This window comes from Schistocerca cancellata, chromosome 8 (genome assembly GCF_023864275.1).
Source record: "Schistocerca cancellata isolate TAMUIC-IGC-003103 chromosome 8, iqSchCanc2.1, whole genome shotgun sequence".
Taxonomy (NCBI): domain Eukaryota; kingdom Metazoa; phylum Arthropoda; class Insecta; order Orthoptera; family Acrididae; genus Schistocerca; species Schistocerca cancellata.
This window is the reverse complement of record NC_064633.1, coordinates 206,953,046-206,979,600: the sequence shown is the minus strand read 5'-3', so window position 1 is coordinate 206,979,600 and position 26,555 is coordinate 206,953,046. Positions and strand designations below refer to the sequence as shown.

The 26,555-nt window shown below is 44.3% G+C and overlaps 1 protein-coding gene across 2 annotated transcripts in view; it reads left to right on the top strand.

Moving 5' to 3' along the window:
* Nucleotides 1-26,555, top strand: part of LOC126095226 (protein PTOV1 homolog) — a 316,247-nt gene that overhangs the window by 32,168 nt on the left and 257,524 nt on the right. The window contains exon 2 of one of the 2 annotated variants that reach the window (XR_007521937.1): nt 15,018-15,103. The exons of the other annotated variant lie outside the window; for it this stretch is intronic. The gene's annotated coding sequence lies outside the window, so the exon portion shown is untranslated. The remainder of the gene's footprint in view (nt 1-15,017; nt 15,104-26,555) is intronic. 2 annotated transcript variants of the gene reach the window in all.

Here is a 26,555-nt window from a genome sequence, read left to right as displayed (position 1 = left end):
TTGTCTTTTAATGCTCTGCTCAAACACATTAATTGCGTTCGATAACGAGCACCTGTGATTGTTTCACTTGGTTTTATCACCTCATAGTACACGAATCCGAGCTGGTACCACCAAATGCAGAGCATGATCTTGGAGCCGTGCATATTCGGCTTGGCTGGCGACGTGGAAGCATGGCCTGAATATCCCCATGATTTTTTGCGTTTATGGTTATCGTAATGAACCCATTTTTCGACCCGGTCACAATGCGATGCAGAAATATTTTCCGTTTTTGCCTCTGAAGCAACTGTTCACAAATACACAAACACCGTTCAACGTCTCTTGGTTTCAGCTCACACGGGACGCAAGTTCCTTCTTTTTGAATCATGCTCATAGTCTTGAGACGTTTTGAAATGGCTTCCTGTGTCACTCCCACTAATCGTACGAATTCTTCTTAAGTTTTACGCTAGTCTTCACTCAGCAAGGTCTCCAATTCTGCATTTTCAAAAACATTCTCTCTTCCACCACTATGCCGGTCTATGACGTTGAAATCACCGTTCTTGAAGCATTTAAACCACTCATGATACGTTCTTTCACTAATAGCGTCCTTACCATACGTGCTTGAGAGCATTCGATGAGACTCAGCCGCTGTTTTCTTCGTATTGAAACAAAAAAGTAATACCTCCCGCAAACGACGAGAATTAGGCTCGTAAACTGACATTTGCAATCAAGAACAACTTTATGGTGCAGACACAAATCGACTAATGTTCGAATGAGGTTATGTTGACCGAGGTCCAAGCTAACTGCCAGATGTCTGCGATATGTTTCTTTCGACCGCTACTTACCGTTGTCGCCACCTATCGGCAAACGGCGGAAGCCAAGTTGTACACCTTGTATGTATATACAGGGTGATCCAGTGCTGACGAGTTTGAGGTAAGAGACCCCAGACCGCAAACGAACGAGTCGAAAGTTTTTGTGTTAGAAGAAGAGCCAACACCGTGTTACGAGTGGAGGCCGAAATGCACGCGTTTTAGCTCACGCAGGCTGCCGTGAGGAGGGAAGAACTATACTGACGTGAGGTCTGGAACATGACAAGGAATGAGAATTCAGAAAGCGGACGTAATTAGTTTGATACTTAACTTTAATCCATTGATGATGAACGTCGTCCTTGACGGTACATGATTCACAATATTATCTGATCAGAATACATTCCTGAAGATAGTAATTATAGTAACTGAATATGGCGCCTTGCTAGGTCGTAGCAAATGACGTAGCTGAAGGCTATGCTAAACTGTCATCTCTGCAAATGAGAGCGTATGTAGACAGTGAACCATCGCTAGCAACTGGGGCGAGTGGTAGGGAGTCTCTCTAGACTAGACCTGCCGTGTGGCGGCGCTCGGTCTGCAATCACTGATAGTGGCGACACGCGGGTCCGACGTATACTAACGGACCGCGGCCGATTTAAAGGCTACCACCTAGCAAGTTTGGTGTCTGGCGGTGACACCACAAAAGTTATAAGTGATAATCGTTCTGATACCTCTGAAAGTGGAACATACGTACCGGTATTGTTGTTGCTAAGACTGTACCGTAGGCAACTTTCAGAGACGGTAGTATGGACCAAAACAAGAAAAAAAGTTCTTTAAACATTCGCTCCAAAGTGCATGTCTGAGGAGCTATGAGCACTTGCAATAGGAGAAATGTGTTTCTCAATAGCGAAGATGAACAAGTGTTCATAGCTTCTCAGATATGCATTTTAGAGCCTATGGTTACTCAAAATCTATTCTTGTTTTGGTTCACACTAGCACATCTGAAAGTTTTCTATCCTACTATCTTAGCAACAACAGTACCGGTACATGTGTTTCACTGTCAGAGGTACCTGAATAATTTTCGCTTATAACTTTCGACTCGTTCACTCCCGGATCAGGAACCCCTCACCTCACATCGATAGATTTATCCTTCTCCACCATCCCTGAAAGCCTGTCAACATCACCACGGAATTAGTCTGTATATGCATACACAGATCAGCCAGAACATTATGACACCGACCTACTATCGATATAGACCCGTCCAGGAGATAGCAGCGTCACGTGGCGAGGAATGACTGCTTGTTGACACACGTCCAGTGCATGTAGTACCAGACAGCGACAGTAGCATCAAAGAAAAAGGGTCCTACGAAGCTCATAGATGATAGTCCACACCACACATGAACCCATGGTAAACTGACCGCTTTATCCACATAAACATGCGGATTTTCCGGTGCCCAGTACACACTGTTACGCCGATTCACGGTTCCATTAGGTTTAAAACGTGCCTCGTCACTCCACACTACCTTAGTCACAAATTGTTCGTCATCAGTTACCATTTGCTGATAACATTCGCAAAATTGCATTCGGCGATCAGGAGACATAATCATTAATCGCGTGCAGTAATCGTGGAATGTAAACTTTCCACAACTTTCAGAATTCTTCGTACACTTGTAACTGTTAACCCTCACTTCACGTGCACATTGCGTAGCAGACTTGTGTGGAGAATTAACAAACGTTTCCAATACGAGAGCCAACGAAGCAGGACTTGTAGTTGTATGCTGTCTTCCTGATTTTCCTTTGTGAATATCACAAATCGTTCTATGGAAATCAGACTTGTCAATGATGCATTTAATTGTTAGGCTGGTCGGCGATTCTGTTTCACACTCCCGCCTCCGCTGACGTTGCACTTCAACGGCATTACCAAAGTTGAAAAACCACTTCACAATACATTTTCGTTGCTCGAATGTCAAGCGTGCTCCGGCCATCTTGTTTTCTCTATGTTGAGATGAAAGTACTGAGATCTGTTGAGCCAAAAACCATACTACAATGCACTCGTAACTCAAATCGAACGACAATATCGATATCTCCAAAGAGCCTGACGAAGAGTGTATACATTTTTCTGGCGGACTCTGTATGTAGGCATGGAGAATAATGATTTAGAGCGTTAATAACGTTTGTTTTATTTAGAAGGCCTTAAGAGTTTTCACATGAAATATTCTCAGACATTACTTTTCAGCAAGTCCTTGTAGAGTTAGTGTATCTTTTCTTTATGCATGCAGCGACTATATTAGAGCTTCATTATTCTGCCGCCAGATTTCCTGCTGCAGCTGTTCGGCCAAAGACCTTGTAAAAAATAACTAGACTCACTGATGGCGCTGCAGTCGCGGGATAATTTGAACCTTCGGCTGGACGCCATTATAGTGGTTGTAGTCTGATGTGTTGTGTAGTACTGCTGTTTATGAAGACCCTGATTCAACGTTGTATATTTGTTGGGGCGTACATACAGTATTTGTTACTCGTAATTCTACTGTCTGTACGTTCCAATCAAAAGAAGTACAATGGTGAAGAGTTCTGCAGTGATTAATTGTACAAATAAATTCGAGAAAGGAACGAATATTACATTTCACAGGTATGTGGATATTTTAAGTTGTTTTGTATGTCAGTGCACTTGCTTAGTAAATGTTTTTGTAAGACGGTATTAGCATAATGTCTGTGCATTTATTTGCAGGTTTCCTTTCTCAAAACCACAGCTGTTACAAAAATGGTTACACGCTGTCAGGAGGCAAGATTTCCGACCGACAGAATACCATTTTATATGTTCCGATCATTTTGAAGAAAGTTGTTTCCTTGAAAATTACGTAAATCGCAGAAAGCTGAAAGATGATGCTGTTCCATCCATCTTTCGTTTTCCAGACCATATGCAGCAGAAGATAAATTTTTCTTTGTGAGCCACATTTTATATTAACTATAAAAGTTGAGTTGCAAGCAACACGAAATTTGAGTTAGCAAGCTTTTTATCGTTATAAAATGCAACTGAATGTGTGTAATTGTAATCTGATTTCACAACTTCTCTCGATGGAACAGTTGTTGAGTTTTATTTATTATACGAAAAAACCACACATATAAACTGAAGTGTACATCATCGAAAGTAAATATTGTGACTAATGCGATACTGGATGCCTGCCTGAAGTATTGTTTGTTGTAGCTGGCTGATCGGTAGTGTTTTCATGGTCTAGGTTAGGTTGAAACTTGATAATTTGGTCGTGAGTTGCCAAAGCACTACGCCATATATAACGCACTTTTCGTCATAAAATTTAAAGCGAGGCAGAGTCAGAAAATATCTATTAACATAGTGGGCAAATCTTCGAGTATTTTGAAGCATTTTGCGTACATCTATCGTAAATGAACTACGAAAAATGCTAGGGGTCCAGTGCATAACTTTTAGGTACAGCAGATTCCATGTACTACGTAACATAAATTCATAAACAGTGACTAGTTGCTGTTTGTTCGTAAATTAAAAACTATATTGTAGTAACGTATTTAAATGAGGCATTATGTTTGTGACCTAACTCTAGGGAAGGCATTTTATAACCAAAAACGATGTAGAAACATTCGAAATCCGCGCGTCAGTTTACCACTCTAATGGCCGCCGCCCAGCTATTCAATTTGTCCGCTCTTCACAGTCGACCACTCGTGCGGTTGTGGGGGCCTGTGTTCGGCAGTGCTGAATTCTGCAACTCGCCGCCCTCCAAAAGTACTGCACACTCGTCGAGGATAAGCGAGTACCAGTCATGTCCCTAATTCTGCCAATAAAGCGATTTCAGTAACTGGGAACTTCTTTCTGAAGCTTTATTTGGCTTCCTAACGTTTAACGGATAAATATCTTATGAAACATTCGCAAATGAATACGCATTATAACTAGTAACGCTTATGGCTGCCGCTTGGAGGAGAATTTTCCAGAAAGAATCTTCACTCTGTAGCGTACTGTGCGCTGATATGCAACTTCCTGACAGATTAAAACTGTGTGGCGACTTGTATAGGGAAGGTATGAATACACTCCTGGAAATGGAAAAAAGAACACATTGACACCGGTGTGTCAGACCCACCATACTTGCTCCGGACACTGCGAGAGGGCTGTACAAGCAATGATCACACGCACGGCACAGCGGACACACCAGGAACCGCGGTGTTGGCCGTCGAATGGCGCTAGCTGCGCAGCATTTGTGCACCGCCGCCGTCAGTGTCAGCCAGTTTGCCGTGGCATACGGAGCTCCATCGCAGTCTTTAACACTGGTAGCATGCCGCGACAGCGTGGACGTGAACCGTATGTGTAGTTGACGGACTTTGAGCGAGGGCGTATAGTGGGCATGCGGGAGGCCGGGTGGACGTACCGCCGAATTGCTCAACACGTGGGGCGTGAGGTCTCCACAGTACATCGATGTTGTCGCCAGTGGTCGGCGGAAGGTGCACGTGCCCGTCGACCTGGGACCGGACCGCAGCGACGCACGGATGCACGCCAAGACCGTAGGATCCTACGCAGTGCCGTAGAGGACCGCACCGCCACTTCCCAGCAAATTAAGGACACTGTTGCTCCTGGGGTATCGGCGAGGACCATTCGCAACCGTCTCCATGAAGCTGGGCTACGGTCCCGCACACCGTTAGGCCGTCTTCCGCTCACGCCCCAACATCGTGCAGCCCGTCTCCAGTGGTGTCGCGACAGGCGTGAATGGAGGGACGAATGGAGACGTGTCGTCTTCAGCGATGAGAATCGCTTCTGCCTTGGTGCCAATGATGGTTGTATGCCTGTTTGGCGCCGTGCAGGTGAGCGCCACAATCAGGACTGCATACGACCGAGGCACACAGGGCCAACACCCGGCATCATGATGTGGGGAGCGATCTCCTACACTGGCCGTACACCACTGGTGATCGTCGAGGGGACACTGAATAGTGCACGGTACATCCAAACCGTCATCGAACCCATCGTTCTACCATTCCTAGACCGGCAAGGAAACTTGTTGTTCCAACAGGACAATGCACGTCCGCATGTATCCCGTGCCACCCAACGTGCTCTAGAAGGTGTAAGTCAACTACCCTGGCCAGCAAGATCTCCGGATCCGTCCCCCATTGAGCATGTTTGGGACTGGATGAAGCGTCGTCTCACGCGGTCTGCACGTCCAGCACGAACGCTGGTCCAACTGAGGCGCCAGGTGGAAATGGCATGGCAAGCCGTTCCACAGGACTACATCCAGCATCTCTACGATCGTCTCCATGGGAGAATAGCAGCCTGCATTGCTGCAAAAGGTGGATATACACTGTACTAGTGCCGACATTGTGCATCCTCTGTTGCCTGTGTTTATGTGCCTGTGGTTCTGTCAGTGTGATCATGTGATGTATCTGACCCCAGGAATGTGTCAATAAAGTTTCCCCTTCCTGGGACAATGAATTCACGGTGTTCTTATTTCAATTTCCAGGAGTGTAACATCAGAGTCAGTGTGTGTCTGAACCCACAATACACCGAACACTCCTAACGATGAGCCTCCGGAGCCGACAAACTATGCGTGTATCAACGTTAAAACAACCACATCGATAACTAGGACTGAAACCTGCACGTGACCATCGGCACTGGATGTTGGCACAGTGGCAGAGCGTTACATGCTCTGATGAATCCCGATACTTTCTTCATCATGCCGATGGGAGGGCGCGAATCCGTCGTCTTGCAGGGGAACAGATCCTTGGCACCTGTACTGTGGAATGGAGACAAGCTGGCGGTGGCTCCATTATGCCCTGGGGGACATTCATGTGGGCCTCCATGGGTCCAGTGGAGCACATGCAAGCACCGAGACTGCCTAGGAGTATCGTACACTGGTTGCAGACTACGTACACCCCTTCATGCTGATCATGTTTCCCGACGGCAGTGGCATTTTTCAACAAGACAATGCGCTATGTCATAAGGCCAGTAGTGTGATGGGGTGGTTCGAGGAACACAGTGGCGAATTCCATTTAATGTATTCGCCTCCCAACTTGCCAGATGTGAACCTGATCGAACACATCTGGGATGTGACTGAACGTGGCGTCAGAGCTCATAGCCCCCCTCCCAGGAATTTACGGGAATTGGGTGAGTTGTGTGGGCAGGTGTGTGCCATTTACCTCGAAGACCAACCAAGGCCCGATTGCTTCCATGCCACGATGCGTCGCCACTGTTATCCGTGCCAAAGGTGGACAAATGGCTCTGAGCACTATGGGACTTAAACATCTGAGGTCATCAGTCCCCTAGAACGTAGAGCTACTTAAACCTAACTAACCTAAGGACGACACACACATCCATGCCCGAGGCAGGATTCAAACCTGCGACCGTAGCGGTCGCGCGGTTCCAGACTGAAGCGCCTAGAACCGTTCGGCCACTCCGGCCGGCCCAAAGGTGGACATACCGGCTATTAGGTAGGTGGTCATAATGTTCTGGCAAATCAGTGTACATATACAGACGCCGGCGCCTATAACTTCGGCACCCCGTAGTGTTCATGTTTGACGTTTCCGGACGCGGATTGCTATCCTCATTTTGTACCTCAAGACAGCTTCTGCATCTCGTCGAAGTTTGTCGGTGTAATTTTGAAACACGTTGTATGCAGTTGGACCGCCAGTGTTCCAGGAGTGCTTAGTTTCATAATGTGAGGTCCCCGAATCGAATCTCACTGTCGGCAGTTTTTTCTTTTTTTCATTCCCAAATAATTTTTATGACCATGCAAATTTTTAATATTTAATAATTCATTTATTATTTTCTCAATCGTTATCCTAAAAAAAAGGAGTAAACTTTTGTCGAAAGATGGATAATGAAAAAAGGATACACGAAAACTTTCAACGAAATCAGTATTTTGTTTACATTATCGAATATACATTTGTGGCACGTATAATGGGCAATATACTGAGCAGTGCAAGAATCAGGATGACACTGAACGTAGAAACATGAAAAACCATAATTATTGCAACATGCATCACATGTAATGAGCGCCGAATTTTTGCGTGTGCCTCGTTTCTTCAAAGTGTCCATTGCAAAGCAAACTTCGTTTACATTTATAAACGGTTCTTGGTCGTCACACAATTTCACAAAATACCTCGCATATCGAATCATATCACTGGTTATTGGTGCAGATAACTCACAAAAAAAGTGTTACTAGCAGCGGGATTCGATCCACAGACTTTGCACTGATGAAACTAAGCACGTACTCGCTCGGCTGCCGGCGTATTTGTCTCCATACAAAGTGTACAAGTACGCCTAAAATTTTCGAACTCGATTTTCTGGAAAACGCTTGACAGTTGCGTCCTCTTGTTTACAAAGTCCTAGTGGTGCCCCACACACTACGTCAATATGAATGAAATACATAGGTGAGGGGAAGTTCGTACGGTCCCCTTGTGAGTGGGAATCAAGAAACTTTGCGCTCTTAAAGGGAGACGAACGTAAGACTAAGATATGAGGAAGTGGGCAGTGTCAAACAGAGGTTTGAATTGGGATGGGGAGCGTGCATCGATAGCCGAAATAGTTAAGTTTTAATCGACGCTATGAATACTGCAGCAGATATCAGCATTCTTAAGAAGAAAGAGTTCACCGTTATGAAGCACTGTTCCCCTCCATGGTGGAATCCCGAAGCTCTAGAGAAGTTGCTAAGCGCAGACTTGCTTTGAAAACCTACCGTCGGTATCACACTTAGGACAACTTCCTGTCTGTTCGGAAAGCAAATGAGCGACCTAACAAGTTGCCGAAAAGAAAAGAGGACAGCTGGATAAAATTTTGTTCTTTCTTCAATAACGAAACCAGTATGGCGAGTATCTGGTATAAGACAAAGGCTTTCAGAATCAGACGACTGTCTCTACGTGGCTGGAGGAATTTATACATACACTTGCTCCTCTCACGGACCCATTCTTGAATCATCCGTCTCCTGTTGAAGAAGACCGACACCCTGTTTTCCTTCGACCTTTCTCAAAAGAAGAACTCAACGGAGCTGTTAAATCATCGATGACAGTTGTCCTGGTATTGATTTTATTCATTATTCTGTGGTTGCGGATCTGCCTACAGAAGCGAAAGATTTGCTCTTATGCATTTTTAAACGGTACTGGATCCACAAGGACCACTTAGCAATTCTGAAATGTGGAAAAGATCCATCCTGGTTGCTTTGTCGTTTTGTGTTGCCAAAACGTTCGAACAAATGCTTAAAAGGAGATTGGAGTGGTGGCTTGAAAATCGTAATTTGATGCCTCGGAGTCAATATTACTTCAGAAAAGGCAAAGGAACTATGGACAATCTGTATTTGCTTGCAATTTATATTATTTGGTCCTTTCATATGAAACAAACAATGGCCGCTGCCTTTCTGGACGTCAAGGAAGCATACTGTCACGTTCATAAACCAGTTCTCTTGGACAAAATGGCAGGTTCCCTCCACTGACGATTTATGGCATCGGTACCCTGGTCGCTCAAAGAATCATCTCCGTCCGTTACAAAGGAAACATGATCGGATCTTTTCTTGTCACCCAGGACTTGCCTCAGGGTTCAGTTTTGAGCCTCCTCCTGCATACCTAGAGCGCATAATCATTCCGCCGACAAAAATGTTACAGTGCGCAGACAATGTCTGTGTTTGTTCAGGCCGAACAGCATTATTCACAACCATTGCATACATTGATGAGTGGCTATTTACTAATGTTCTGGAGATTTCAGCCGAGAAATCAGTAATCGTCCCCTTGTATGAGTCGACATCGGCTCGCATTGATGGTCACACTTTCCACATAAAAGCTGACGATCGATTTCTGAGGATGGTTTTTTACTCTCGGTTAAGCTGGGCGCCTCACATCTGATCCATTGTTACCAAGTGTGAAGAAAGCTTAATTGTAATTTGATCACTAACGCGTGTGTGGTGGGGAGTGCACCACAGTATTTTACTCACCTTGCACTGGGGAAGTATTTGACCTCGATTAGATTATGGATGTCGACTGTACCACAATGCTGCAGAGGTCCACCAAACCAGGTACTCGTCGATATAGAGTCATTCGTACCTGTCTTGGAGCCATGCGCTCGGCGACCACCAACGCACTTCTAGTGGAAGCAGGGGAGGTACCCTTGAGCATTAGATGCAAAATGTTATCGGATAAACATTCAAGGCACGGCTTCTATGGACAGTTCTGTCTACCAAAGTAGAAACTGCATTTGCCCACTATGGACTGCCTCCTACAGCTCCTACAGAAGGGATAAAGGTCCGGCCACTTGTACCAGCTTGGACACTTGTCCAGCTCTCATACGTTCTATACGAAGTTCATCGCATCTGGGTAGGAGACTCACTCCGGCACAGAGGTTCTTGTAATATGAGTAATAGATCTATACCTTCTGTTGCTGATGTCATGAAATTCTCAATCAACAAATAATTTCGAATCATATTTCATAGCCGCGCGGAGTGGCCGCACGGTTAGAGGCGCCATGTCACGGATTGCGCGTCCCCTCCCGCCGGAGATTCGTGTCTTCGCTCGGTCATGAGTTTGTGTGCTGTTCTTAGCGCAAGTTAGTGTAAGTAGTGTGTAAGTCTAGGGACCGATGCAGTTTGGTCCCTTAGGAATTCACCCACATGTTTCATACAGCTGCTATGGTAAAATTAAATGTAAATGTTATAAGCCGATATGGGACATACCTCGATAAAAATGGTCTCGATTTCTTGTGGTATTGTTGTTCTCCCTGGTCGATAATCAAGTAATTTTGCGAGCTTAAAGGGAGACATACGTAAGACAAGCATCTAAGGAAAGGGGCAGTGACATATGGAGGTTTGGATCGGGCCAGGGAGTGTGCACGTATAGCCGAAATGGTTAAGGCGACCGCTCGCGAGATACGGGTTCAAATGGTTCAAATGGCTCTGAGCACTATGGGACTTAACATCTGAGGTCATCAGTCCCCTAGAACTTAGAACTACTTAAACCTAACTAACTTAAGGACATCACACACATCGATGCCCGAGGCAGGATTCGAACATGCGACCGTAGCGGTCGCGCGGTTCCAGACTGAAGCACCTAGAACCGAGCGGCCACTACGGCCCGATATGCGGGAAATCCGGGTTCGAGCACTGGTCCAGCGCAAATGTTCACATGCTACAATTGGGTAATACATCACCTATTGAAACACTGCAAGTAGCTTCCCCCGAGTATCGATCTTCGCATATAATAAATACGTTGTGTTTTTGTAAAATCTCTTTGGGTAATTCATAGCTTTGGAGATGATCTTTGACTTCCCACACTTTCTGCACTTAGGCATCATTGTAGTAGTAATAATAATAATAATAATAATAATAATAATAATAATAATAATAATAATAATAATAATAAGTGTTCCAACAGGGAAAGAGTGGAACTTAGGTGTGTAATTCTGTGTTAAAGAATAGTGATGAACAAATATATTGAGTTTAAATTAAAAATCTGGAGTCGATAATTCAATATCATGATCGAGTGCGGATGAAAGTGGAACGGTGAAATTATGTCTCAAGGGAGTAAGCTAGCTTCAACACTTAACTGTTTAGTTTACATTTGATGCCACGACCAGGATCGAAGAATTGGTATTTGAATACGAGAAACACGGCCCAGATACACGAAAGTTACGCGTGAACTGTGATGAAAATGAGCGTTTGGCGTCATTGGTCGGGAGGCCCCTTACGTGGGCAGGTCCGGTAGCCTTCGTGCAGGTCGTATTACACTCGACGCAACATTAGGTGACCTGCGCGCCGGATGGGGATGAAATGATGTTGAAGACCCCACAACACCCAGTCCCTGAGCGGAGAAAATCTCCGACCCATCCGGGAATCGAACCCGGGCCCGTAGAACGGCAATTCGTTACGCTGACCACTCAGCTATCGGGGCAGATGTGAACCTTGTTGCAATTGTGTTACGTCTCGGTTGGTGCACGATGTGTTAGAGTGCACGCCATCTTCATTCGCATGTGGCTGGTGACTGCGCAGGCAGCAGTTAGTAGTAGCGGGCAATGGGGGAGCCATCTGTTGCAATGTAGACTGTGCGTTAAGCCCGTTTTACACGAGCGAATTTCTGGTCAAAATCGACTTCTGAAAGTGCGTACATCTGATGTGCCTGAGAGTAAATCAGCAGCCTGCCACGAACAAGTGTGTCTATGAAATCAGTGATCTATGGATCGTGCCGAGTAGAGAGTTCTAGATTTCTCAGTATGCTGCATACGGCGTATGCGTAGAAACAAGGGACTGCCGGCCGCTGTGGCCGTGCGGTTCTAGGGGCTTCAGTCTCGAACCGCGCTGCTGCTACGGTCGCAGATTCGAATCCTGCCTCGGGCTCGGATATGTGTGATGTCTTTAGGTTCGTTAGGTTTAAGTAGTCTAGGGGATTGATGACCTCAGATGTTAAGTCCCATAGTGCTTAGAGCCATTTGAACCATTTGAAACAAGGGACTCGGGCGGCATCTAATAAAATCGAAGTTAAACTATTCTGGCCGTAATCGCTCCTATTATAGAAATGGGTTTTGTGCTTTCGTGTCTCCGGAATCTTTATTGTGCTGTGTGTTTAGTTTTCGTAACATACTGAAAAGTTACACAAGGTCCTGATATTTGTCCCTACTACTGCTCTCTTACAAGATAGACGAAATATTTGAAACCGAAGAGGTATTTACGTATCACAGGGAAAGAGCCCACACTATGCAGTAAAAAGAACGTAAATAGATAAAGTGCTTTAACGAAAGTTGTTTCAGTTGTGAAAATATCAGAGTTATTTGACGAAGAAAAATAATTTTGGTGTTATTTGTCGCTTAGCAAGAAAACATGCTATAAAGGATGGGGCGAAAAGACGCTTTCTACTGCGTTCTGGGTATTGTTTCGTCTGTCTGCACTTTGCAGGTATATACTTTCTCCAGCATATAAATGTATACCAGTTTGTTCTTAAATCTTTGGATGACATTTTTCTTATTCTTTCAATTCTCACGACTAAGAATTTATCACACGACCTCTGACAGGAATTTTCACTATGAATTCTGCTCTGGACACCGATAAACTCTATTATCATTGCTTGATCCAATATTTTGCTATTATATTCTTTTTTTGCGTAAAAGGACAATCTCTCAGAACCTCACTTTCACCGTTAAGGTCCCAAAACTCTCAGCAGACAGTTCTCACAACACACGCAATTTTGGCGCTGACGTGTAAACGAAAATGACCACTTGAAGCAGACAAGACTCAGTACAGAAATAAAGTGCAAGGGACGCTGCTGTAGAAGTCACTTCTCTGTAGTAGTCAATTGAAACAAGAAAGTCTATCGCGTAAAAGGGACTTCATTCGGCAGTCGTCTACGGACTGCCGACCACAACTTTAGCAAACCGTATGTATTCGGTACTGAGTAACAAATACTTCGGCTGAATCGAAGTACAGAATCGTTATAAATGTATTTCGTCACTCGCATCTATCGATACGATCTCTGCAACTGAATCCAATACGAGGCATGCGTATATTGCAAAAGAGGCAACGGCGAATGCGGTACGAATCGAAGAGCACGAAATGTATTACGTCATTCAGTTCGGCAGCCCGGATGGATCTCGTTACCATTCGGCTCGGCCCGCTCGGTTGTGCTCGGCTGTTTTCGGAAGATTTAAGGATGCGCTCGCAATGGCGCAATAGTTGCTACTTAGAGAATATGGTTTGTGCTGTACAAAGTTTGTTGTACAAATTTAGTTTCATTACAAAATACTGTTTTTGAAATTGAGATATATTGTATTAATGTTTACTGTGAGGTGAGTAATTTATATATATATCTTCTTGACGAATTTTAAATGCGTAGCTCTATGATTTAGATGGTTATTATTTGTTATATTTTAGATCTTACTTCTTGGTCCGTGTTTGCAAATTAATCCTCGACAACCTATAGGTTCGTCTTTAATGCAAACACGCGAATATTGTTATTTTTTACCTGCAAATATTTCAGTTTAATGGTTATTTGTTTTTTTATCTCGTCTAGTAGAAAAAAGTTGTACAAAGAAGTATATAAAAGTTGTCATCTCCAAATGTGATAAATTTTCACTTATGTTGATATTATTTTAATTGTTAATATCACAAAACACAGCACAACAGTCCCGCAGTTCGAAAATGTAGTGCTGAAACTACGATCGGTAGTACTGGCGGCAATGGTAAAAACGCGACAGTCTTCGCGAAATATTCCGATTGGGTCTGACATTCCATGAGCGAACTTCGGGCTGAGCCTCCAAGATACAATGCGAGAACAATACTTAGCATTCTGAACCCTTTTCCCGACCTATGCCCCTTATGTCAATTAGGACGATTCCAGAATGAAATTTTCACTCTGCAGCGCAGTGTGCGCTGATATGAAACTTCCTGGCAGATTAAAACTGTGTGCCGGACCGAGACTCGAACTCAAGTGCTCTAAGAACTGAGCTACCCAAGCTCGACTCACGACCCGTCCTCACAGCTTTACTTCCGCCAGTACCTCGTGTCCTACCTTCCAAACTTAACAGAAGCTCTCCTGCGACCCTTGCAGAACTAGCACTCTTGAAAGTATGGATATTGCGGAGACATGGCTTAGCCACAGCCTAGGGGATGTTTCCAGAATGAGGACGGGTTGTGAGTCGTGCTTGGGTAGCTCAGTTGGTAGAGCACTTACCTGTGAAAGGCAAAAGTCCCGAGTTCGAGCCTCGGTCCGGCACACAGTTTTAATCTGCTAGGAAGGATTGTTTAACGGTTCTGTATTGCTCTTTTCAGCGCAAGTTACAATGGACAAGAAAAGAAGTAAACTATGGAACTTTTTTTTTTACCGAAGTTATCAGTGATCTTTGCCATACCTTATACTCCGTGAAAGGTGGTTTTACATCAAATTAAAAAGATCTGATCATATGACAACATAGTTACAGTTTCACCAGATCTGATAGAGTCCACCAGATTGCAAAAAGTCTGAGAATTTTCTTCTGAAATGCCAGTTCCGTCTTCATCAAGATCTAAAGTTCCTTCATTAAAACCTCAGCCTAAACAACAACCACACCTGCCACAGTCATAAAAAAACAATTAAGTGTTGAAAGAGAAAAAAATTACTGAGTTAGTTTTTAATATGGTAATTAACCGTTTTCTGTGACTGAAGATGCTGGCTTCAGAGCTTTGATTGAGTATTTTTAGGATGAGGAGTAAATCTCATATATTTCAGCATCCACTTTCTTAAATAAATAAAAGAAGCCTTGTTTGCATTTTCTGTTGACAGTTCTACAACTTCTGTTAGCTGCCCCATTGGCGCAGTATCTCAGCGGTTTCCGTTTCGTACACAGTAGTAGCTGCTTTGCATTTGAGGTAGGTAGAGGAAGTGTGCTTACTTTCGTCAAAGTAAGTAATGACTTATTAAGTAATTGTTCTGTATGCTTTTTGAAAACAAATCAGTTTTTTTAATTTTTTTCTCTTTTCTATTTTTTCTCCTCATTTGCTCAATTTTTTCACTGTTTGATTTTAAATTAATTTCTTCCACCATTTGGCGCCCCTAAAATTTTGCTGCTCTAGGCGGCCATGTAGTGTTGTCTAATGGTAGAAACGGTCTTGGAGAAAAGCCTCTAAAACTGAAAACGGACGTTGCCACTAGATGGAACAGTACACTAGATATAATGGAAAGGGTCTCTTTGCTACAAGAACCACTTGAAGCAGCTCTTGGACTTCTCCACAATCCTACGGAAAGTCTCCTTGAAACTGAATGGCAAACTGTAACAGCAGTTGTTAAAACTTTAAAGCCTTGCAAACAGTTTATACAGGGTGAAAAGTATTTAAACCGACAAACTCTGGGAGGTTGTAGGGGTCATCGAAACAAATATTTTTCCCTAATGTCATTTTTTCCTATGGGGATTAATTAAACCAGTGGAGGCCGTATTACGCTCTTCAGTTGTTAGAGGGCGTATTTCGCTCTTCAGTTGTAGGCAACTGCTGTCCACCAGTGTAGTAGTGCATTGTCTCTGTTTACTAATGGAGCGATAGACCCGGAGTGAGTTCACTGATATGGTTGGTGCGTACTACGTAGCGCACCACAATGGACAAGCTGCACAGCGAGTTTATCAACAACAATATCATAATCGCCGTATCCCGCATCATACGACCTTTGCTGCTGTGAACCAACATCTCGGTGAGACCGGGTCATTTAGCAGATTACCTGGACAGGGACGCCGTCGCACTTTAAGAACACTGCAATTTGAGGAAGCTGTCTTGCAGCATGTGAAGCGGGATCCTTCAATCAGCACTCGTGCAATTGCACGTAACATGGGGACGAATCAAACGAATATAAGAAGAGTCCTTCGAGAGCAATTGTAACGTCCATTTCACTTATAGCGTGTCCACAAAATGGAACCAGTTGATTATCCACCCAGAGCACAGTTTTCGCAGTGGTACCTGGAACAGTGTGAAATGCATCCTACATTTCCATCCTCTGTGTTGTTTACCGACGAATCAACGTTCGGGCGTGATGGTGGAGTCTTCAACACGCACAATTCGCATGTTTGGAGTGAGGATAACCCACATGCCACAGTTACTAGCGCTCATCAAGTGCTGTTCTTCGTTAATGTGTGGATCGGTGTTGTTGAGGACTGTTTAACTGGGCCGTATCTGCTACCTAGGCCATTAAATGGCAGGCACTATTTTGCCAGAGCATTGCCAGAATTGCTGGAAGACGTCCCGCTCCCTACAAGACAACGCATGTGGTTCCAACATGACGGGGCCCCGGCACGTTTCAGTCGTAGTGTGCGTCGATTCCTGAACCGACGGTTCCCAGAAACGTGGATTGGCAGAGGTGGTCCTGTGCCATGGCCTGCTCGATTCCCAAATATGTCCCCTCTGGACTTTTTTGTGTGGGGAGATATGCGTAACCTTGTTTACGCAACTCCTGTTGCATCAGAAGAGGATCTGGTTGCCCGGATAGTAGCAGCAGCAGGAACAATTCAGGATACTAGGAAGGGTTTTTGCCCGTGTCAGACAGAACATGGTCCGACGGTGTAACCTTTGTGTGTCAATGGAGGCATTTTTGAAAATCTACTGTAATTGAAATTGGGTTGTGTTAATGTGTTGTCTCTTTGTCATAAAAAATGGAAAAGGATTGGTTTAATTAATTTGCCGCCAGAGAAATCTTCCTCTATCGGTTTAAATACTCCTCATAGGAAAAAATGACATTAGGGAAAAATATTTGTTTTGATGTCCCCTACAACCTCCCAGAGTTTGTCGGTTTAAATACTTTTCATCCTGTAGAAGACATGTCCTATCAAACGCACGTGATTATTTCAAAGGTGCTAGCAGCCACCGATAGTATGGCGAGGATATTTGTCAGTTTATATATTAAGTGCGGAAATAACCGATTTAAAAACTATTCTAGACATCCAGTCCTTTCGAAAGCGGCCCTATTAGATCCAAGATTTAAGAGGATTTCTTTTAAAGACGAATCTGCTTAAGAATACTCCAAAAGTTCGTTAAAAACTGAGTTTGAAAAAAAGTATTCATTCAAGGACACGATTTGAATAGAGTCGCCCATTCGTTTTGACGAAGAGGACTCAATGTGGAAAGAATTTAATGCGAAGGCAACGTCAAGCTCTGCGACATCACCTGACACCAATATAATTTCAAAGAGGCAATACATGGAAGAAAAGCTATTTGGTAGGCACGAGTGTTCTTTAAAATGGTGGCAGGCGCGAGCACTCCTCTACTATCCTGAGCTGTTTTGGATAACGCAACAGAAAAATAAAGATACCAAGAGCAGGAAAGCGACTGTTAAAACTAAGTTTTCGAAAACGGCCCCAAGTGGCACTTAGTATTTTTTTTATAAACCGCTCTTCAAATGAACAAGAACATCATCGGAATGTGCAGTTTAAAGTTTGCTGACATCAGTAAAATTGCCTTTAAAGTTCGCTGACAACTCTACATCTGGATCTGGCCGAACTATAGTGCTTAAACTTACTTTTAAGGTACAGTAGTAAATGATGACATTGACACTGACAACGCCAAAGCTCTACTGCCGATCTTAACGTTAAAACAGGTAATTGCAATGATTTACGCCTTTCTGAGGAAGGCCACGTCATCAAACTGTGTGACTTCAACATACGAGACTGTTTAAAATGAGTAAAGTAAAAAAATAACGACGCTTGGTAATATGAGGGACAGTGACAACAATAATACACATTTGCGTTGTTTGTCGTTTCTGTCGATGAATACAAGAAAATACCGTGATGAATAATTGGGAAAAACCAGGGCATATCTTTTTATCTATCCTTCTCGCACTCGGAAAATACGTTCCTTCAAAAATGGCTCTGAGCTGACTGAATTCACCAGTCCCCTAGAACTTAGAACTACTTAAACCTAACTAACCTAAGGACATCACACACATCCATGCCCGAGGCAGGATTCGAACCTGCGACCGTAGCAATCGCGCGGTTCCGGACTGAAGCGCTCAGAACCGCTCGGCCACCACGGCCGGCTAAATACGTTCCTCTTGTGATGTCTTGCAAAATAAGAATTAAAAGAAGAAGAAAAGAAACGTAGCGAAAAACGCGTATTTACTGGCACATCCTGGACCAGCAGTGGCTTTTGGTCATCGTCAAACAATTTTTATGGTACTCATGAAATGACATGCGTAAGTTAGTTTAAGTTAGATTAAGTAGTGTGTAAGCTTAGGGACATATGACCTCAGCCATTTCGTCCCATAAGACCTTACCACAAATTTAAAAAAATGTTATTGACACAGAAAACAGGGAAGGGTCTCAACGATACAGACATTTGAATATGGAAAGAGGGAATTCAGAGATAGTTCTCAAAGTTGAGAAGTAAGAAAGTAAAAAAACAGAATCAGAGTGCTGGACCAGAAGAAGGAAAGAAGACAGACCCCAAAGACAGAGTCTCTCCCAGCCCCCTATTCCAGGACATCCTCCTTGGCAGGTTCTTCATCGGGACACCAGAGGACACAGAGTGGTCAACATGCCCTACAGTATGGTAATATCCTGACTTCTCTTAGTTCTAGGCGCTACAGTCTGGAACCGCGCGACCGCTACGGTCGCCGGTTCGAATCCTGCCTCGGGCATGGATGTGTGTGATGTCCTTAGGTTAGTTAGGTTTAAGTAGTTCTAAGTTCTAGGGGACTGATGACCACAGATGTTAAGTCCCATACTGCTCAGAGCCATTTGAACCATTTTGCATTGCGCCTCCATGACAATTCAGAGCTACTACAAGAGTCGGGAAAGATTCACGGTTTTATAATAACACAGTTCATTTTTCTCCCAAGTGCATTTCGAGCGTGGACTGACTATGATACTGTAGTCTGTCTAGAAGACATGGTAGTACACATAACACATATGCTTAAAGTAATTATTTGTTTAGAAGCAAACCCAGTACCTACATACTTAACTGATTAGCGTACATTGAAAACCAATTTACTAACAAGTGCAAGCCAGACCAAATAAATGTCGAAGTTTCCTACAGCAACAGCAGTCATCTTAGTGCATCTTACACCTCGATCCAAACTGTAGTGCCACGGTCTCTTGGTGACAGCCGGCCGAAGTGGCCGTGCGGTTAAAGGCGCTGCAGTCTGGAACCGCAAGACCGCTACGGTCGCAGGTTCGATTCCTGCCTCGGGCATGGCTGTTTGTGATGTCCTTAGGTTAGTTAGGTTTAACTAGTTCTAAGTTCTAGGGGACTAATGATCTCATCAGTTGAGTCCCATGGTGCTCAGAGCCATCTTGGTGACATGCCGACTGGAATTGCGTCCACTCGCCTCCTACACTATCACTTCTTAGTGGGTGGATTACAGCTCCTTAACAGATTACGAAAAAGAATTTGAGCTTGACATATTCTTCTGCTTTAGCTCACCCACCAGTCACTTCTGAGTGTTGGCTTGCTTCCCTCAAGATTCCAGTGAATGAATCTGACCCCGACATATGTATTCTTCTTCAGCTCACTCCAGATGCTTCCTGTTAGGCATTTTACTGCAGTCAACGCTTCGGATGACTAGACAGAATTTCTAGACCTACTAATATCCGATAGGTTTAGTTATGAAACTTCCTGGCAGATTAAAACTGTGTGCCAGACCGAGACTCGAACTCGGGACCTTTGCCTTTCGCGGGCAAGTGCTCTACCAACTGAGCTACCCAAGCACGACTCACGCCCCGTCCTCACAGCTTTACTTCTGCCAGTACCTCGTCTCCTACTTTCCAAACTTTACAGAAGCTCTCCTGCGAACTTGCAGAACTAGCACTCCTGAAAGAAAGGATATTGCGGGGACATGGCTTAGCCACAGCCTGGGGGATGTTTCCAGAATGAGATTTTCGCTCTGCAGTGGAGTGTGCGCTGATATGAAAGTTCCTGGTAGATTAAAAATGTGTCGGACCGAGACTCGAACTCGGGATCTTTCCCCATCCTCACAGCTTCACTTCTGCCAGTACCTCGTCTCCTACTTGCTGTGAGGGTGGGGCGTGAGTCATGCTTGGGTAGCTCAGTTGGTAGAGCACTTGCCCGCGTAAGGCAAGGTCCCGAGTTCGAGTCTCGGTCTGGCACACAGTTTTAATGTGCCAGGAAGTTTCATATCAGCGCACACCCCGCTGCAGAGTGAAAATCTCATTCAGGTTCCCGACAGCCTGCAGACAACTCTATCACCTGTGAACATCCTACATATAAAAGAAATACAACGCAGGCAGCTGTCCAGTGCATGGTGGAGGACACATCACACCAGTATTATTGATTACCTTCCATTCCAATCTCACATACAGATTGAATAAAAAAAGGATTGTCTGTATGCTTCCATACATATCCTAATCCATCCTTATGCTTCTGGGAGAAATAGGTGATCTTTTCCCAAGATTTTTTTTCTGTTACATATTCGAATGGAGTATGCCAACCTATACGATCCTAGCAGCATCCACATGATGCTTTTGCTTCACGGATCAGCCATATAAGATGAACTAATATGGGCTCACGTTCTTGGTGGTCAGTGACAATGAAGTACTGAGCTGTCATATTGGTTTTACTGTTCAACAATAGATATCATTTAACGACATATGGTCCTATGTGTGTTAGTGTTGGAATAGCAGCTGACAGTGACCTTAAAGCTATTTTGGAAGTTGAAGAAGTATGGTAAGGTACAAAGGCGAGACTCGTTCAAATAGATTGGGAGAAGCCATGTGGCAAACAGACATATATATCATAGAGTAGCTGACAGCTAATAACGACACAATCTGTCTCTATGTTCCCGTGTCTGACAGCAGCAGTGTTAGTGCATCATTACTCATTATGCTAGGTGTTGCTGTGACAAAATTAACAGCTCAAGAGTCATCACAGAGTGTATTCCTAAAGCATTAAATTATCATGCATGTATGTGCCCTGCGGGAAGTGATAAGTGCTGCAGTGGAGTGAGAGCAGATCTGTGGTATTACCTTGCTAAGATAATGGGAGCATTGCAACGGAGATGTTCGTTTTGTGATTTCGGTCACTCAATCTTTCTAAGCTCAATGAAATTTCAATGCCCGATGGTATATCTACTCCAACAGGTTTTGGGTGCAATAAATGTAAATTCAAAGCATACAAAAATAATTATTTCCGAAATACTCTCACATAATCTCCAAACATAAGACAACATAAGACAATGTTATTTAAGTACAGTGATGCTGTGTGTGATACTCCCTGCCACCATTAACAGTTCTTCCATTACAACTGCAATCTTCCACACCACATACATCCCATACATACTTTTTTAAATGTATGTATGTTTAGCTAGAATTTAGACAGGATCAAACTCAGTCCATCTCCATAGTTATAAACTGGACCTTAAAAACCAGGTTATTTTTAGTGGAGAGAGATGTGAACGTTTCTCCCAAAAGTTATGTAGTTGCACGTATCCATTCTGATAGAAACAATCTAGCGTTTTATCCAAATGCATAAGTTAGTAGTCATCTATAGAAGGCCATTGCAATAATATAGGCTGATGATCCATTTCAACATCGATCAGTTGTGCTTTAGATAGACTTTTTATATTTCCACTGCATCCATATAAATTTCTCCTAATATACGCCATGCTCCTGCCTAAAGAAAATGGTACAATGGCTCTAGAGACTTCACCCTATTAAAGTACTGATATATGACATCTTCCTTCCATCCAACATATACTACATACATTAAGAAACCAAGCACACCCTCAACTGCCATTTCAGATTACATGTGCTATGTAATATAATATACTAAAGTATAAAGTGCATGGCCATAAGCAGCACTTAGATTTTCTTTTTCTCCCTGCATTATACCCCAATACAGAATCTAGGCGCTACTAACTTAGTGGGGTGTACATGTCGCAAAGCACTTGTTACCAGGTAATGTGGAACTGTGTAGGACCGACCTTAACAACAGTACTCTACTGGGGGACGAAATGGTGTTTTTTAACCCCATGGAGGACTGCATACGTTGACAGAACAGTGGTATTGTATGTCGGTTCTACGCTTTCACGATTCTTCAACACAGGTCACAGTGTAATCATAGCTATAATATTAATGGTTCAAATGGCTCTGAGCACTATGGGACTCAACATATAAGGTCATAAGTCCCCTAGAACTTAGAACTACTTAAACCTAACTAACCTAAGGACATCACACACACCCATGCCCGAGGCAGGATTCGAACCTGCGACCGTAGCAGTCCCGCGGTTCCGGACTGCAGAGTCAGAACCGCAAGGCCACCGCGGCCGGCATAATACACTCCTGGAAATGGAAAAAAGAACACATTGACACCGGTGTGTCAGACCCACCATACTTGCTCCGGACACTGCGAGAGGGCTGTACAAGCAATGATCACACGCACGGCACAGCGGACACACCAGGAACCGCGGTGTTGGCCGTCGAATGGCGCTAGCTGCGCAGCATTTGTGCACCGCCGCCGTCAGTGTCAGCCAGTTTGCCGTGGCATACAGAGCTCCATCGCAGTCTTTAACACTGGTAGCATGCCGCGACAGCGTGGACGTGAACCGTATGTGCAGTTGACGGACTTTGAGCGAGGGCGTATAGTGGGCATGCCGGGAGGCCGGGTGGACGTACCGCCGAATTGCTCAACACGTGGGGCGTGAGGTCTCCACAGTACATCGATGTTGTCGCCAGTGGTCGGCGGAAGGTGCACGTGCCCGTCGACCTGGGACCGGACCGCAGCGACGCACGGATGCACGCCAAGACCGTAGGATCCTACGCAGTGCCGTAGGGGACCGCACCGCCACTTCCCAGCAAATTAGGGACACTGTTGCTCCTGGGGTATCGGCGAGGACCATTCGCAACCGTCTCCATGAAGCTGGGCTACGGTCCCGCACACCGTTAGGCCGTCTTCCGCTCACGCCCCAACATCGTGCAGCCCGCCTCCAGTGGTGTCGCGACAGGCGTGAATGGAGGGACGAATGGAGACGTGTCGTCTTCAGCGATGAGAGTCTCTTCTGCCTTGGTGACAATGATGGTCGTATGCGTGTTTGGCGCCGTGCAGGTGAGCGCCACAATCAGGACTGCATACGACCGGGGCACACAGGGCCAACACCCGGCATCATGGTGTGGGGAGCGATCTCTTACACTGGCCGTACACCACTGGTGATCGTCGAGGGGACACTGAATAGTGCACGGTACATCCAAACCGTCATCGAACCCATCGTTCTACCATTCCTAGACCGGCAAGGGAACTTGCTGTTCCAACAGGACAATGCACGTCCGCATGTATCCCGTGCCACCCAACGTGCTGTAGAAGGTGTAAGTCAACTACCCTGGCCAGCAAGATCTCCGGATCTGTCCCCCATTGAGCATGTTTGGGACTGGATGAAGCGTCGTCTCACGCGGTCTGCACGTCCAGCACGAACGCTGGTCCAACTGAGGCGCCAGGTGGAAATGGCATGGCAAGCCGTTCCACAGGACTACATCCAGCATCTCTACGATCGTCTCCATGGGAGAATAGCAGCCTGCATTGCTGCGAAAGGTGGATATACACTGTACTAGTGCCGACATTGTGCATGCTCTGTTGCCTGTCTATGTGCCTGTGGTTCTGTCAGTGTGATCATGTGATGTATCTGACCCAAGGAATGTGTCAATAAAGTTTCCCCTTCCTGGGACAATGAATTCACGGTGTTCTTATTTCAATTTCCAGGAGTGTATTAATAACAGACCTAAGTGTGATTGATGTAGACAGAAAGAAGAGAAGAATGGTTTTCATTAACTACTGACGTCTCACTCAGGCAGATGGCCAGCAGTGGTGGGCTGTCTGTGTTCTCATGGGCCATGCAGAGCACCCACCGCTGTAGGCGGGTGCTTTTGGTCCCAATGACGGCTCTGTCAGAAGATTGCACAAAGCTGTAATGCCCCAGGCGGCTTGTGCTAGTGGCGGTCTGTTTCCTTGTTGACTGGCAGCTCACGGACATCCTGTGGAATGCCTGCACATTGACCATCTGAAGTAGGGAAAAGCAATGCATCTAAATCGTTACAAACAAAGTACTTCCTGTCCTCTCACAATGGCCGCCAAGCATATTTCCCAGATCGAAACTGGCGTTCTCTAGCCTGTAGAAACCTGTAGTGGGTGGTTCAGAGACATTTCTGTGCTTGTTCAGCGTCCTATTATTCTCAGAAGGAGTAATAGCATAACTGTGTTATGTACCTGATGGATAATTATGTGTAAACATAATTTGTCCTACATTTCGAAATCATGTCGCCATAGATCCTCAGTTTTCTTTTTCCATTCTTCTGTATATTAATCTTGCCAGCAGTTTGGCTGCATAAAATGTTAATCTGGTTGTGCGATAATTTTCACATGTGTCTGCCCTTGCTATCTTTGGAATTGTGTAGTTGATATTTTTTTCTGAAAGTCTGTTGGTATGTCACCAGTCTCACAGATTCTACACAGCAACTTGGACGGTCAATGGGTCGTTTTTCCCGTAACGGTTTTAGAAATTCCACAGAAATGTCATCTTTCCCTTTTTCATTTTTATCTCAAGTCTTCCAGAGAGCGTTTAAATTCTGACTCTGATACAGGATTGTCTTATCGACACCTGTTTCTTCTTTTATCGTGTTACCAGACAAGTTCTCCCCTCATAGAAGCCTTTACTGTACTTTTTCCACCTGTTTGCTCTTTGCCAATGCACTTTTAATGTTATCAATCTTACTTTTTAATTTCACTTAAAGATTTTTGACTTTTCTATAAGCTGAGTCAGTCCTTCCACTGATCATTTCGTTTTAAATTTCTTCACATTTAATCCCTGCAGTCATCTCACAGTGCTGCACTGCACTTCCTATTTATATCGTTCATACAGTATTTGTATAGCTGTAGTATTGTCTTTCTGTAAACATTTTTGTACTTCTTCGATCAGTTCGTGGATCATTCGAGGTATAGCCACTAATTTTCTCACTGCAGTCACTTTGGAATACATGGTGTGTAAGGGAGTAATACGTCTCCTCACAACAATTAGAAGAAACAATGAAGAGATCGCCTATCAACTTCCCTCTCGTCAGAGTGTCACTTAGCCCGGTATTCACATGAACCTTCCAGTCTTCGATATATAGCGATACGTACCCCTAGCTAAGTTATAGGCCCCTGCCAATTCTCTCGAAATTGCAACACATTGTAATAACACTGTTCCGTTAGTTAGAAGGCTGCCGAGACATCTGCCCATCACTGGCTATGTAGAAGGCTCTCACAACAAAACAAAAAAAAAAAAAAAAGCACACTAACGTTCAGTGAGAAATTCCCCACCATGCAAGTTCCTGCGTCCAGATATTTTTTAGGATTCCAATCCTAAAGAAAGCAGGTGTTGACAGTTATGAAAATTACCGAGCTATCAGTTTAATAAGCCACGGCTGCAAAATACTAACGCGAATTCTTTACAGATGAATGGAAAAACTATAGAAGCCGACCTCGGCGAAGATCAGTTTGGATTCCGCAGTTATGTTGGAACACGTGAGGCAATACTGACCCTACGACTTATCTTAGAAAATAGATTAAGGAAAGGCAAACCAACATTTCTAGCATTTGTGGACTTAGAGAAAGCTTTTGAAAATGTTGACTGGAATACTCTCTTTCAAATTCTAAAGGTGGCAGGGGTAAAATACAGGGAGCGAAAGGCTATTTACAATTTGTACAGAAACCAGATGGCAGTTATAAGAGTCGAGGGGCACAAATCGCTCGAGCTTACTGGTGTCGCAACCCTGCTACAGGCTGGGTGCAAAACGCTTGCTGCCAGACGGTATGGAACTGTGTAGCAACGATAACAGCACTCTAAAAAATCAATTGTGCCATATCTCAATGTGAAACTTCTAAACTTTCAGCACAGAGCAGGATCATGTACAGGAACTCTGGCTCAAGCCTGAAAGAATAATTGATCATGCATTGGATTGATATATAATCAGCAGAAAAGTTCATGATAGGAGAAAACCTCCATGGTATACTGTCACTGTAAAAAAACTTCTACAGAAACAGAGATTACTGCATAATAGGTTGTAAAACAAAGCATAGGCTGTAGATAGATAGATACTGAATGAAACACGTTTGGCTGTCACGAGAGCAATGCATGATGCCTTCAGTGACTACCAGAGGCGCCGACTTATATAAAATATTGGTGGCGGGGGAAGGGGGGGGGAATTTTCTAAATTTCAGATGGAAAATAGTGAGTTTTAAAGTTTTTTAAGCATTTTAGTGTCATATGATCAACATTAGAACCTCGAAAACTGGACTCTCGATGACTCGACACTCCAGGAAACTCGACAAGTCTGACACATTTTTTGACTTTGAAAAAAGA